Here is a 15,365-nt window from a genome sequence, read left to right as displayed (position 1 = left end):
TAATAATGCAAAACATTATTTGCTCTCTCTCTCTTTTTATTTTCAATAAACCGACAGGTTTTCTTAACGAAAGGTTAAAATTTCATATAATAAAATTCAAACTTTGTTTTTTAACTGGTATTGAATAGTATTTTTTTTTTTGTTAAGTTTTGAAAAAAAAATAAATAAATAGTAGAATAACAACAGTGCCAAGAAATTAATAATCGGGGAAAGAACCAGCGTTTTGTAGCTCAATGAAAGCACATTGAGACAGAAACTCCCTTTGCAAGCGTCCTTGATGTTCCCAAGTGGTATACAATATGCTTGTTGAGGGTCGAAAAAAATCGTAGTGATGCCACTGAACGACAACTGCTAAAAAAATTATTCGAGTAATGTTTAAACTTTAAGGTAAATGCTAAGATTAAAGTTATCTCAGCTAAAAACAATTTCACTAATCTTACATGCAAACCAAAATAAAAATAAAAAATGAGACAAGTGAATCCAAATATAATTTTCATGGCGAATAGGGGATTATTGAAATGGAAAGAAAAGCAGAAAGGTATGCATAGAGGTGTACACCAGGTGTCAATATTACATTGAAAAGCTCCCAAATCAAGTTTTACTGCGCAATGGCATGTCACCATAGCCGTTGTAACCCACTAAACCAGTGGTCTCAAACTCAAATTGCATGCGGGCCGAATGCACGATGTGAGAGCAGCTGACGGGCCGGAATTTTCTCTCTCTCTCTCTTTATATTTATTAAATTTTTCATCGACACACACACAGAAAAAAATACACATGTTTGTATGTAAATAATTATAAACTTCTTTATTTCTTACTGCAAATTGACACTTGATGGCGTTTCGATTCTAATAAAGTTTGTAACCTTGGAGAAAAAATTCTAGAACTATCTTCATCACGGATTGTAGATGCTCATCGGTCAATCGGGTTCTTTTCTTAGACTTATTAATTTTCAACTGCGAAAAAAAACTGTTCACATATAAATGTACTCCCAAGCAACGAGATTATTCTTATTGCAAAAATTCGTAACTGAGGGTATTTATCTTTTGACAAGTACGAATAAAAGTTAATCAAATCTGTATCTTCAAATCTATGAATAAGATTTATATCACACTGTAAATTAATTAGCTCCATTTGTAGATTTTCTGGTGCGTTATTCACGTTCGTTTTTAATGGTAATGAAAATAATGTAAAATCAGACTCCAAATCATTAAAATCTTTAAATCTTTCTTCAAATTCTTGTCGTAATAATGCTATTTTTCGTTAAGTATAATTTCTGGGAAATTCCCATGCTACTCCTCTTAAACACTATTAATATAATTAAGCTATTTTAGCCTGTTTTTGTTTAGGAGTGTCCCTTATATTTCATACATTGGCTAACATAATGCCCATACTCGCCCATAATGCCCTAAAATATATATATATATATATATACCCCTTAGGGCATTATGGGCGAGTATAGAAGGCAATTATGGCAGAATAAAAAATGTGGAAAAATTATGTACATACCTTGTTTTTGGTTTAAAGATGCCTTCTAAATCCAAGCTCTTGTTGAAAGGTTGTGTGTAAACGGGGGGGGGGGGGAGAAGGAAAGAACATGTGGATGTACTTGAGACACGGGAAATATTTTTTCGTGCATATTCTTGCTATTTTTCATTAGAAATAATAATGCAGGATTCAAGATGTAGGAAATGTACGAAATTTTTGGATTACAGTTGTGTTTCCATAATTGCAATTTAACTTTAAAAGCTTTAATACAAGCATACATGTCAGTGATAAGTTTATTCTTTCCTTGCAGCACTTTATTGAGATTATTTAAATGGCCGGTTAAGTCAACAAGAAATGCTAAATCTGTTATCCATGTATCATTACATAGCTCGTCGATGGTTTTATTTTTTTGTGTCATGAAAATTGATTTCATTTATTAAATCAAATAAAACCGTTTTAATACAGCTCCTCGACTTAACTACTTCACCTTATTATAATAAATCATTTCTCCGTACTCACTTCCAATTTCTTCAAGCAATGCAACAAATTCTCGATGATTCGGAGCTCTTCCACGGATAAAGTTTACTGTTTTAGTTACTGTTTCCATAACATTATCCATCAGTACTCTCATTAACTGCTATTGATCAGGAAAAAAAATCAGCTAACGCCTTTTTATTCCCGTATACGGGAATAGGCGAGGCTATTTAGCCCTATCGAACTCCTGGAGACTAAGTGGGCAGTTCAATCTCCACTGGTACCAATCAGAGATAGATTGCCCAATGCTATCACTAATTAAGCGGTATACAGTGAAGAGAGACGGCTCAAATGTGCCGCCATCTCGTGGTCCCTAACCCTAACACAGCATATTTAATGTCTGAAAATAATGTGGGTTCTACGGTCGATTTTCTTGAGTTTACGGGACGAAAAACCCGAGTTTCCGGGAGGGAAAACCCGCTTGCCCGTGCCAGAGATCGACTAATTCGGGAACCGGCCAAAAAAAGGCTTAGAAAAATTTCCTCTAGTCCAGTGCTTCTCAAACTTCTGGATGTAAGGGCCCCCGTTTGAAAAAATAACAATATTTCACGTCCGCCCTAGAAAAAAATCGTCATATAGACATATATTATTATAATATTTATTGTATTCATATTCAATACAAAACAAACACAGTTAATATTGCAAAAAATCAAATTCAAATATTACATTTTTAGCATGTTACATACACATTTGACATGACACATTATATCATATTTTTATATGGATAGATATCTTGTTATTGTACATTTGCAGTACAAGCACATGAAACAATTCTCAGATTTATGCTTTGAAATGAAACTTATATGAATGAGCCTATATTTACTAATATTTATGAAGCGCCGAAATACGCAGGAAGCAAAATTTGTTAACCTGCACCAATGTATGATTTTTTTCAATTAAAATATAAAATATAACAAACAGGAAATATTAAAAATTAAATACATTTAGTTTAAGATTTAAAAAAATCTACTTAGTCTTAAAGCATTTTAAATTTGTTTTCATTATTCGGCCTCCCTGAACAAAACCTACTGCCCCCAAGGGGGCCGCGGCCCACAGTGTGGGAAGCGCTGCTCTAGTCGCCGACTAGACTTGAAACCAAGTATTCCCTCGTGCGACCAAGTGCCGTGGTGTGCAAACGCCACATCGACTGAGCTACACAGGCTCTTCTAATGCTGCAAAATCTATACATTTTTTTTTAACTGACATTGTAAATCACTAGCGATTTCATTAATACGTTCCGTTACCGTGTTGGCTGACAAACTGATATTTTTAAATAATTGTTGTTTATCAAGACAAAGAAGTTCAGCAGACTTAATCAAACAATCTTTAAGGACTTCGCCATTAATAAATGGTTTGGATTGTTTTGCAGTGATGTGCGCGAGAGCAAAACTTGCGTGAACTGTTGCTTCACTGGATTTATTTGCTTCAGTAAAAAAATTTCGTTGTCGTTGTAAGCCAGATTTCAGAAACTGTAACTTTTCTTCAACCAATTTGCCTTCTATCATTTCAAATTTTTCTCCATGATTCGTTTTGTAATGGCGTAATTTAGTAATTTCAAAAGTTCATTATTTCCCATTTATCTTGAAAAATACGATTCTTCGTCCACTTTTATTTTACTCTTTGTTAAAGACATGGTGTGCAATTTAATCTCTTAATTAAAATCACTATTATAATCTTAATTACGAGTTTAATTCAACAAGATGAATTTTCATATGAAAGCAACACTCAAAAGTTATGCACAATTCTAAACGATAGGTATTGACATAATGTAGATCTAACAACAAGCATTTAACATTAACATTAACAATAACATTAACATTAACATTAACATTTCTGGCTAGATGGGTGAAGTAAAATTGCTTTTCATATTCCCCTTTGTCTTTAATGAATGAACTTTAAATGGAGTGATTGTGAGCAATATACTCGCCCGTGGAGGGTACTGAATTTAGTTGTGTTCAGCTGAACTTAAGATAGACTTTGGTCTTTTATATTTGAAATTTTCTGCTTCATTATATTCCGAGGCTTCCTTGACGGGTTTGGATGGTTATTTGCCTTCGTAAAGAACTTCTCAGCTAGATTTAGGACAAGGGAAAAGATATAAGGGATATTAACTTCTCTATGGATCTGAGTATTTCTTATAAACCAAGGGGCATCCATAATCATCCTCAGGCACTTATTCTGTAATCTCTGAAGTTTTAGAATGTTTGAATTCGCGGTGTGGCTCCATGCTGGGGAGGCTTCAGTGATGACGGGTCGAATTACCATCTTGTAAATTGTTAATTTTGTTTGCGTGTCCAGTTTACTTTGCCTGTTGATCATAGGGTAGAGCTGGGCTAAGACTTTGGATGTCTTTGAGGAAATGTAACTAATATGTTTGCTGAATAGGAGTTTACTTTCAACAAACACTCCAAGATATTTAACTTCAGTCTGCCATGAAATCTTTACTCCCAATAAATAAATATCTTCCATGGTATGGATTTTCTTTCTAATAAACAATATCGCTGAACTTTTCTGGAGTTAACTTGGATCCTTCAGTCTGCCATCCACTTTTCCAAAATGTGTATGCTGTTTGGAGTATTTTAGTTGCCAATTTTGGGCTCAGTGATCTTGTCATCAGTGCAGTATCATCTGCATATGATGCAGTGAACGTTGTTCTTGGGTTCAGAGAGATGTCCGCTAAATAGATTGAGAACAGGAGAGGTCAAAGACGAGATCCCTGAGGTACGCCTGCCGAGATCCTGAGTCTGGTCCAAACAGTTTCGTCGACCCTGACCTACATATATCTGTCTTTCAGGTAAGAATGTATTATTTTTATTAACTTGATTTTCAAGTTAAATTTTATCAGTTTGTGGAGAAGGCCTTGATGCCATACGTTGTTAAACGCCTTCTCTGCGTCGATGAAGATTGCCCCTGTATTGAGTCTCTAGTTAAAAACTTTAGTAATCATTCCTACCAGCCGGTGCACTTTTTGAGCTGTACTATGGGCCTTACGGAAGCCGAACTGTTCATTAGGCAAAATTCCTAACTTATCTGTTTCTGCTTGGAATCTTGAGAGGATCACTTTCTCTGTCACCTTTCCCAGGCTGGACAATAGGCTTATGGTCTGTAGCTTTTAGGAAGGTGAGGGTTTTTCCTGGCTTTTTCAATGGCATGATGGTGGCTGTTTTCCATGTAGTAGGGAAATGCTGGAATCTGAAGATGGCATTTGTAATATTGACAAGATGGACTATGGTCTTTCTAGGAAGCAGTTTTACTATTCTGTTAGTTATGCCATCTGGTCCTAGAGCTTTTTTACTGTTTAGATGGGAGATGATATTTATCATTTCTGCCGAATTTGTAGGAGTAATATGTTCGGAGTTAACAGTGTTCTGTCTTAAGGTTGTCCTAACATGACGATGAATTTTGTACATAAGATTGATATTTAGATTTGTATAAGATGGATTGCACTGAGATTCTAGGTTATCTACGAGTGCTTCGGCTTTCTCTTCATCTTTGTGAACTGCCCCTTTCTTGGTTTACATAGGGGGTATGAGTTGCTTTTTGGTGCGGATTGCTCTTAAGAATTTCCATACAGAATGATCTTCAGTATTGATGTAAGACAATTTGATTTCCCATTGATGGTTTCTCTGTTTTTGAAGAGCTTCCGGACTTGCCTGTTTAGATTGTTCGATACTGTTTTATCTTGTGGGGCTCTGGTATTTCTTTCTGGCTCTATTTTTTGCTCTGATTAGCTCCATGATTTCTTCAGGGATACGGTTGGTTGGGTGGAAGACAGTGCATTGTCTTACTGATTCTATTACTTTCTGAATTTTTATGGATCAGTTATTTACTGCTGTGTCAATCATTTCCTTTTTACTGATATTGGGCACTGGACCAATATGATCAGGAAGAACCTTGGCTAACTTGTCCCATGGTATGAATGTGTGCAGTGGAGAGAATTGATCTGATGAACCTAGATTAAGCACTATGGGACTGTGGTCAGAAGATAATTCGTTGACTGATTCCAATTTGAATTGGTATCTTAAATTTTTAAACATGACAATGTCTAGTACAATCGAGCCACCTGAAGGGCTGAAGTTGGAGGACTCGGTAGAGCTGGCCACAACAACAGAGTTGAGCATTGCAAAGTTGAAAAGTGTGTGAACTTTGGTGTTAGTTGATGAGTTGCACCAAGCTGTGTGTTTTGAATTGAGAACTCCTGCTATTATTATGGAGTCACTTGGACCAAGTATGGAGTCCAGATCTGTTGTCAGCAGAGGAATGCTCGGAGGGTTATAAGCAGCAGAGATCTTGAGATTCCCAGCATTGCAGGTATGTACTTCTATACCGATAACCTCCAGGTTTACTGTTTGGGGCTTGTCTATTGTATTATGTTTCAAATAACTATTAATATATATGGCTGTGCCTCCACCTCATGTGCCAATTCTGTCGTTTCTGTACATGGTGTATCCACGAATTTCTGGGTTATTATCTGGTCTTAGGTGTGTTTCACCAATCAAGATGATTTCAGCACTGAGACGAGTTGCAAATTCTTGAACTTCCAAAACCTTGTTCATCGATCCATTTGCATTCCATGCGATTATCTTAAGAGCTTTTGGTTTGGATTTATTACTCATGACGGGTGGCTGTTATAATGTTTTGAGTGCCTTGCAGGAATCTCTTTCTGGAAAATGTTGAAGGGCATGTCTTGCTGAATTCCTGTAGCATGGTGGCAAGTGAGGCTGTTAAAACGGATGTTATGTTGGAGCTTTCTAGCTCTAGAGATGTAGTAGGCTTAGTTCTTGCAGCCTCAGCATATGTTTTAGTCATGATTGTTCCTTCCTGTGAGGTTGAAGGCGAGGTGTTTTGGACTGGAGGACGATCTTTTTGGTTGCTCAAATCGTTGTTATGTGGAGGAGCAAGATTGACTTTTGTTGATCCTCGATTTTTTGAATTGGAAAGGCATCACTTGTAGTTGGTGGGGTGAGGTCCTCTGCAGTTTGCACAGCATGCTGGAGTTGTGCGTGGCTTGGTCTGCTGTTCCTCACCGCACTTCAAGCACCTGAAGGCTGCCTTACATAATTTTTTGGCATGTCCAAACCTTTGGCATCTATGACACTGATCTGCAGATGCGCGTTCCTAAGAGGTTCAGTTGAAATCTTGAGTCCGCATACCACTGTCAATTCATAGATCTGCTTTTGTGTATTGCTTATTTCCACATGCACCAAAGGAATTGGTCTTTTATCAGATCTGAGCATCCTGCTCACTTTTACTGGGGAAAGGCCCTGTCTGGAGAGATCTGTGCTCACATCTTCAGGAGTGATACCTTTAGCTATTCACTTAGAATCTCGAAGAATTGGAAGAATCCGACATAAAATCTAAATAGTATTAATGTAATTTTCAAACAAATTACCAAGGAAGTCCGAAACGTTCGGATGAACACTTGAAACAATAATGATATTAAAGGAACTGACATGGTCGATTGGTAGAGCCTCTGCATCTAATGGCTCACGCAAAAAGTTAAGTTAGTATTATCGCGGTTAGTAATTGGAAAGGGGCTCAATCATTCAGTGCAGTTGGCACACTCCCCCTCGATGAGTCTTTGGGCTTCCTGTAGGTCCTCCCCGGGCGGCACTTTGAACATTTTCGAATTTTTGCAATTAAATCTCTACTACAGTTCCAAGAACTCATTTCCAAATATTGTAATACTACTGCGAATTTTCCTCTCAATTGCTGTAGGTGTTGCTAGCTGTGAGGAGTTTTTCTAAATAAAATTGATTGAATTACCTGTATTACTATGAAATTGACTTCACCAATTTCATCAAAGTTTTTCTAAAAGCAAATCAAGAAAAATAACATTTTAGAATGTTAAAATTAAAGTTTTACTTCAAAAATAAGAATAGTGCCCTAATTTATTTTCCTATACATCGTTTTGACTTTTGTAGTATTTTTGGTGTGTATTGAGAGGGGCGGAAAACTCAGCGATCTCCTCGGGCTGCAAAAACTCTAGACACACCACTGCCTGGAGGTATCAAATAATAAAAATAACCACAATGCAGAACATATATTGAAAATCATTAACCCTAGGCTGACCATACGTACCGTGTTGAACGGGACAGTACCGTGTTTTGTTTTGTTTTTTCCATATTTTCCGGCAATTATTTATTTAGTAAAAAAAATGCATGTTGGTAATGCTAGTGCTTCTCAGACGCGGCGTTTGTTCTGCTGTAGCATTAGTTTTTGTTTTGCCTATATGACGGTGTCTTTTTTTCAAGCCGGCGTTTTAATTTCATTTTTTTTTTTTCAGTTTTAAGGCTTATTTTTTAAAGCTTTAAGTCTATCTTTGCAATGTTAAAGAGGCGAAAATGCAGTTTTAATGACGTTCTCCAGAAAGAATTCAAACTTATTAAACTGGACAAACTGTGTAGTGATGGAACAAAAGTGATCTGCCAATATTGTAATGTCCATTTTCCCGTTGCTCATGGAGGCAGAAGCAACATCAGCCAACATCTAAGTAGCCAAAATCATAAGGATGCTGGAAAGACTCTGGCTTCAGTTAAAAACATCAGCTCGTTTATGGCGATACGTGATGGTGATAGCGAAAGAGATAAAATTGCAACAAGGGAAGCTCCTGTTGCTTATCATACTGTGCATCGCGGCCAAAATTTTCGCTCAAATGACTGCTTGTCGACATTGCCAAATAAAATTTATGAACAAAAATTTTCTTCAGTACGTACCAAATCAGAAGCAATAATTATAAAAGTTTTAGAACCATACATATTGGGCGAAGTAATACAGAATTTGAATAAAACAAAAAGCATTACAGTTAATTTAGATGCATCAAGCAAAAAAGACATCACACTTTTTCCAATCGTTTTGCAGTACTCTTTGCGAAATTGTGGTCTTCGAGACAAAATTATAGACATTATATTTCCTTACCTGGTGAAATATCCGATCTGTAGTGTTCTATGTTGAAGGAAGTAAGTGAAAAATTAGCCTTACAAAACAAAATTGTGGCTTTGTGTGCAGATAACCACAACACTAATTTTGGTAGTTGCAAAAGACTTGGCAGAAATAATGAGTTGCAAAACTTGAAACTGAACTGAAGAGGCAGATATATAGATTGATTGTGGGGCACACATTATATACAATTGTCACACCAGTGTGCTGTTGACTGTTTACCAATTGATGTTGAATGTTTTGCAGTGAAAGTATACAAATACTTCTAGATAAAATGCCAGAGTTGAAGAAAACTGAAAAACTCTTGTGACTTTTCAGGAAACAATTACGCAAAATTGTTAGAGCACGGAAATACAAGATTTTGTCCTTGGATCCATCAATTGACAGAATTTTAAGAATGTTTGATGCGCTTCGTGATTATTTTCTTTCTCAAGAAAATGGCCTGTTATGTTGCGAACATTGTTTGAAGATCCGTTTGAAATTGTGGTTGTCATTTGCAAGAGATCAAGTGTCTGCTTTCCAAATATACATTACTTTAATTGGAAGAAGATAATATTTCAGATACAGAAATAGCCATGAACATTGAAAATCTTGTAAACAATTTAGAGTCCAGAAAAAGTGAAGTGTTGGTAACTTTTGATGTCAAAAAAACAAAAAACCTGAAAATGTTTGTAGATTCAGAAGAAATAAATGAGGCTAAGTTTTTCGAGATAGTTTAGAATTTCTATGAAACCAGCTTAGAATATGTCAACAAGTAGAAGTGCAGTTTAGGAAACATTGGGAAGTTCAAGGAATTTTACTAAGAAATTTTTGTATGGGTTTTGTCCCCGAAAAATAATGGTAAGCTCAATATGTTTATGTTATAAATTTTTTTTATCGTTTTACGTTTTCATGAGTACAGAATATTACATAATCCCATCCCGTTTTTGCTTCAAGGAAATATGGTCAGCCTATTTAACCCCATGTTTCAATAAATTGTAATAAACTGTTCTTTTTCTTTTAGGATATATAACAAGACATGAAATGAATCAATTTTATAAACTATATTGGTTAAATTTTATTAACCGTATAAAATAAATTTTATTAATATTACATATCTATTACATAAATACTATTGGCTGGTTGCAAGTTAGATATTCTGGAAATCCTGATGTAGAATACCAAGCGAGTAGAGTTTTTCAGTTCTATTGTGGCCTCTAGTAAGCACGGTGATGACGGTTTAACAATGGGCAATAAAATTCATCAAATCAGCTAATGTACCGTCTAATTATATCAATAGTCATTCATGACTATGATGGGGTTTCAAACCCACAGTCTCTTGATTAGAGAGTGGGAAGACTGTTTTTCGGTTCTATGATGCTATCACCGTTTTCTGAAGTTAACTGAGAATGAAGAGATAATAAATACGATTTATGTTTAGGTTAAGGAGTTTGTTTTAGAAACCAGGTCCATTTGAGCTTTATTTGATTCTTACATTTTTATAAGTTTTTCGATAAAAATAAATTAAAAATTAACGATCGTTGAGATTCACTCCTAGCTGTCTACTTCTCTTATAACTCTTTTACCTGTATATAAATTACATTTTGATGTAGTTTGAAACTATGTTTCATTTTTATCAATTTGAAGAAGGGGAGCTGTTTAGGTTTCCATATTATTAATTGTGTTGCGAATTTGGAAGCGCCTCTAGCAATAAACACAGAAACCGATTAAGTAGTAATTCTATAGTGTATGTAGTTGGGTTCGAGGTTATCTCTTTCTTTAACTGCGCGTTCCCCGTAGGTTACATCGTTGTAATGTGGTAGGGAAGTGTGGTGAGTGTTCTAATTTTTTTTTGTATTATTCTAATTTGAGTACAATTTTGTGATATTAAAAAAATTTTGTGAGCTGGAGTGTATTTGTTTAACGACTTCGTTGAGGAGATTGTGGGTAGGAGTAATGTTTTTTTGTTTGTTTCCGTAGTTTTTTGATCTGGTAATTCGAACTACTGTTTCACGTTTCCTCATAAATGGAATTTAACTTTTTACCAATCTCTAGAATGATTGATTCCTCCGTGGGGTATTGCAGCAATACTAAAAATGTTCGTTGTGGCCTACCCAGTATATGTGCTCCCAGATGCAACATACTCAATAATCAGCAATATTTGCTTATTGAGTACTTTGGTGCTTACTCGTCCTGCCGCTTAATACTAAAAAAACAAAAAACTTCATAGTTAGCCTGTCGTGTAAACATTTTGCCTGGTTCTGGTGTAATGATTACTTTTCCACTGAAGTTTATACTAGTAAGAGTTTTTCCATTATGTGCTAAAGAAGAACGTATTAGCATCTTTTGTAGAAACTTGGCAAGGTTAACATTACTAGTGAAGTGCTAAATTAACTGTTCTAGAAGACCTGATAGCTTTTCGAATAATGCTTGCTTCCTTTTACTTTGCGACTTGAAAAAAAAAAAAAAAAGTAGGTTAAAGCATAGATAACCAGTTGAGTAGAGTTGACAGCATTCTCTCACGGAAGAAAAGAATAGATTGTTAGAAAATACTGCTTGAAAAGCTTGTTTTCCCGGTTTCCCGAACACCTTAACCCCCCCCCCCCCCAGTCACAAGGTTGGCATTTGTGTATGTGAATATTGAAAAACATAGCATTTGTAATGCCCCAACACTTGGGCATATTGATCACAGACATATTAAATTACGAAGACACTATTAAACACACCAAATGTAAGCAGTCTGTATTGACTTGCAAAGTTATTATTATTACGTGACACCTCCAGAGTCAAAAACTAATCGCAGGTCATTCTACTCCACTTTGCTACACATTCCCCTCCAATACTTTTAATTTTCCTGCTACACACAACTACCGTCAATGCCATCTTAACATCCGCCACCAACAGTATTGCATTTGTTCTGAAGGCCAATTTGCCTCTACAAGGGATGAAATACCCGTTTCCAGGAGAGAGAAAACCTCGTACCTCCTTATGAGATTGGCTAACTCATTTTCAAACAAAAAGGCCATATAAAATGTTCCTTTGGTCATGATGAGAATCAAACAAGTATATTGGAGCCCTGAAGTGGTTTGGAAAATTTCCATGCTTGGTCTCTAGAACAGGGTTTCTGGACTATGTAAAAATAAATTAATAAAATACAAAAGTGTGTGTGTGTGTGTGTGTGTGTGTGTGTGTATATATATATATATATATAAAAATGAGGAAAATGACTATGGTGAGTAGGTGGGATGTACTGTGGTCCCAAGCAGTATCACCTAAAGTTCGCAATCACATAAACATCTTCCAAAAACCATCTGGATTTGACCTGCCCAGGAATATATGGATGACGGCTAACAGGATTCGTACAGGCCATGGTGTATGTGGAGACTTACTTTCAAAGTGGGGTAAGATACTAAATCTCCACTGTCCCTGTGGTGCTGAGACCCAAACTATTTACCATATAATACAGGAATGTGAGCTGACAGCATATCCAGGTGACTTTTAGGATATCTTTTGACCTATCCCAAGAGGTGATCAACTGGATCAAAAACCTAAATGTTAAAATATGACTAATCTTCTGTCTGATGCTTGTCATAAATTTCATATTTGTATTTGCCTGAATATAGACTTTTTTAATCATGTGTATCTTATCTATATTCATGTGTATTATATCTTATTGTCTTTTAACCATGTGTACAAGCCATATGATAAATAAATAATAAAATAAATGAGGAAAAAATAGGTTTTTAAGTAACCTTTTGTGGGTGGGAGCAACAACAAAAAATATAATTTCAATGTACTCCTTGTAGTTTATGATGGACTTGGGTTATCAAACAGAAGGAAACATAAATAGTGAAAAGCTTTGGAAACAAGTGTTACAGGAAAATAAATCGGATCAGAGAATTATACTACCATATTTCAATAATAATCAGAAAAACAGTTGCAATGATATGGATATGTATGCAGAATGTCAACGAAAGGTTTCCTCAAATTTATCTGAAAAGAGTAGAATGCAAAGTATTACTGGGAAGACCTAGAAAGAAATTGGATAGAAACAGTTCAAGTGATCTGAATTCTTAACATAAATATAAATTTGGTTGCTGATTGGAAAGCTACTGTTCATAGTACCTAAATGTGCCTCACTTTGTATAAGGAAGATGGATATATATGCTGCAATGGATTACTGTTGCTTCAGCATGTGTAAATCTGATTTAAAATAAGCTAAGCAAATTTGCCTTTCAGTGACCAAGTAAACCAGCATCCTGGAATAGGGAAACTTACGGCATCTGCATTTAGTCTGTTAAACATAGTTGGGATTGTTTGTGGTAATGGCACACTTTATTTTCTATTGATTCTTAAGTAATGTAAGAAATTAGAAACAAAGAAATTTCATTGGGGAAAGGTGTGTAACCTGCTCAACACACCTCACCTTTTCAATTTATTCACTAAACACTTGTGTACAACTCAATTGATTGTTCATCACACACAAGAACAACCTAGACCTTTCACACTTATTCATCTTCTATTAATTATTGTTGCTTGCATGTTGCTGTTATCTCCTATGCTTAGACTTTCTGCTGACCATTATACTTCCAATCATTTCCTGTAACCTTCTGTTAACATTTCCTGTAATTAACATTCTGTCTGTTGCCCATTTCAGCAATTTCTCTATCTCTGCAAAAGCCTGGTAATTATCTTAATTCATAATCCACGTGTGATCTAATCAATTTTTTACAGGAAGGTGATTGCAGGTAAATTCTATTTAGCATTTTATTAACCACAACTTAGTCAATTCCTCTCAGTATAATATTTGACTTGCAGGGTGCAACCTTGCTTTAACATCATTGAATTAGCAGGTGAATTAGCTTGAATTAGCTTAATTGAAAAGCAGGTGAGATCTTACTAAATAAGTATATATGACTATTTTCAGGCAATAATGATCAAGAAAAGGAGTGGCAATAGCATTTAATACCAAACCTGAAGATGATAAACTTCCTGATTGGAAGGCAGTTTCAAGGAGAGGCAAACTTCGAAATGGGAACAATGAAAGTTTATATATTTAGTTTAATCCTATATCCAAGTATAAGCAAACAAAGTTTACGTCTGAAGTATCTTCAGGACTTGGGCAACTCGTAGCAAAGGTGGACAAAGCTTCATCACTAGCCTTAGTATCCCATAATGCAAAGCACATCTCCTTGCAGACATGTATCATGCCATTATGGGAAGGGTCACTACCCAGACTGGTTTCGACCTTTATTGAGATTTCTTCAGTGGGAGCCATACCCAGAGGTGATACCAAGGTTGAAGCAATGCAGAAGTTATGTTTACTCATACGAGTTGCCAAAAAGTGTAACATCTTATTAAATTAATCTGGATTAGAGAAAGATGTTGGAAGTTTTTTCTCCACTTGGTTAGACTATATTTATTTATTTCGTATGATGATATAACGGCCATGAGGCCCCTTTTACGGGGAAGTACGGCACCATCTCTGTTCCCCTCCAAAATTTTATCTGGGCTCGGGGGCATAGGCCTGATTCGTCAGGCCTATGAATAGGTCTTGAGTAATCCTGACCGTGCCCCATGTGTTCACGGGGATGGTTTGCCTACTTGCAGGAGGAAAAACCCCAGATAAACTGGAGAGAAAAACCCTGCTGTCCATGTCCAAGACCAGCTGACTTGGTTATGTCTGAGAAAGAACCTTAAGCTCCTCATGTCGGCAATGAGAATCGAACCCAGGACACTCCTTTCCCAGGCATATGGTTGCGAAGCGCATAACCACTAGGCTAACTGCGTAGACGGTTAGACTATAAATTATATATTTAATTTAATCCTATATCAAAGTGTAAGCAAAGTTTGCATCTGAAGTATCTTCAGGACTGGGGCAACTTGTAGCAAAGGTGGGCTAAGCTTCACATCACTTGTCTTTAGCATCCCATAATGCAAAGCACATCTCCCTGCAGACATGTATAATACCATGCATTATGGGAAGGGTCACTTCAGATGTACCTGAAGTATCTTCAGGCGTAAATTTTGCTTACACTTGGATATAGGATTAAACTAAATATATAATTTATAGTCTAACCAAGTGGGGAAAACACTTCCAACAATGAAAGTTATTTGTCCCTATGGTCCAGAAGGTTCTAAGAAAGAAATGAAGGAATTTTTGAGTCATTAGAACGGACAGCTGACATGAAGAGAATGGAAAAAGTGGTCCTTGTCAGAGATCTGAACAGCAGAGCAGGAAATGAATCCCACCAGGTTGGGAAAATTTGGAGAAAAGGACAAAGCTAATAATGGTAAGTTTTTAGCTGGACTTCTGCTTAGGTCATGTACTAACACCATCTTTCAACATAAAGATCTTCATGGAGAGAAGACACAAGAAATAAAAGCATCAGTGACTACATTTATTATTGATAGTGCTTGCTCAT

At 36.0% G+C, this 15,365-nt stretch overlaps 1 protein-coding gene across 1 annotated transcript in view; it reads left to right on the top strand.

The window, feature by feature from the left end:
- The first annotated feature begins 10,700 nt into the window (after window positions 1–10,700).
- The window catches only part of RpS27A (ribosomal protein S27A), a 30,625-nt gene continuing 25,960 nt past the window's right edge, over window positions 10,701–15,365 (top strand). The window contains exon 1 of the mRNA XM_090399358.1: window positions 10,701–10,772. The gene's annotated coding sequence lies outside the window, so the exon portion shown is untranslated. The remainder of the gene's footprint in view (window positions 10,773–15,365) is intronic.

The sequence above is a fragment of the Typopeltis vanoorti genome, chromosome 10, assembly GCF_054136105.1.
Source record: "Typopeltis vanoorti isolate ZY-2024b chromosome 10, IOZ_Tvanoo_1.0, whole genome shotgun sequence".
Taxonomy (NCBI): Eukaryota; Metazoa; Arthropoda; class Arachnida; order Uropygi; family Thelyphonidae; genus Typopeltis; species Typopeltis vanoorti.
The sequence above is the reverse complement of the archived record's forward strand: the minus strand, read 5'-3'. Positions and strand labels throughout refer to the sequence as shown.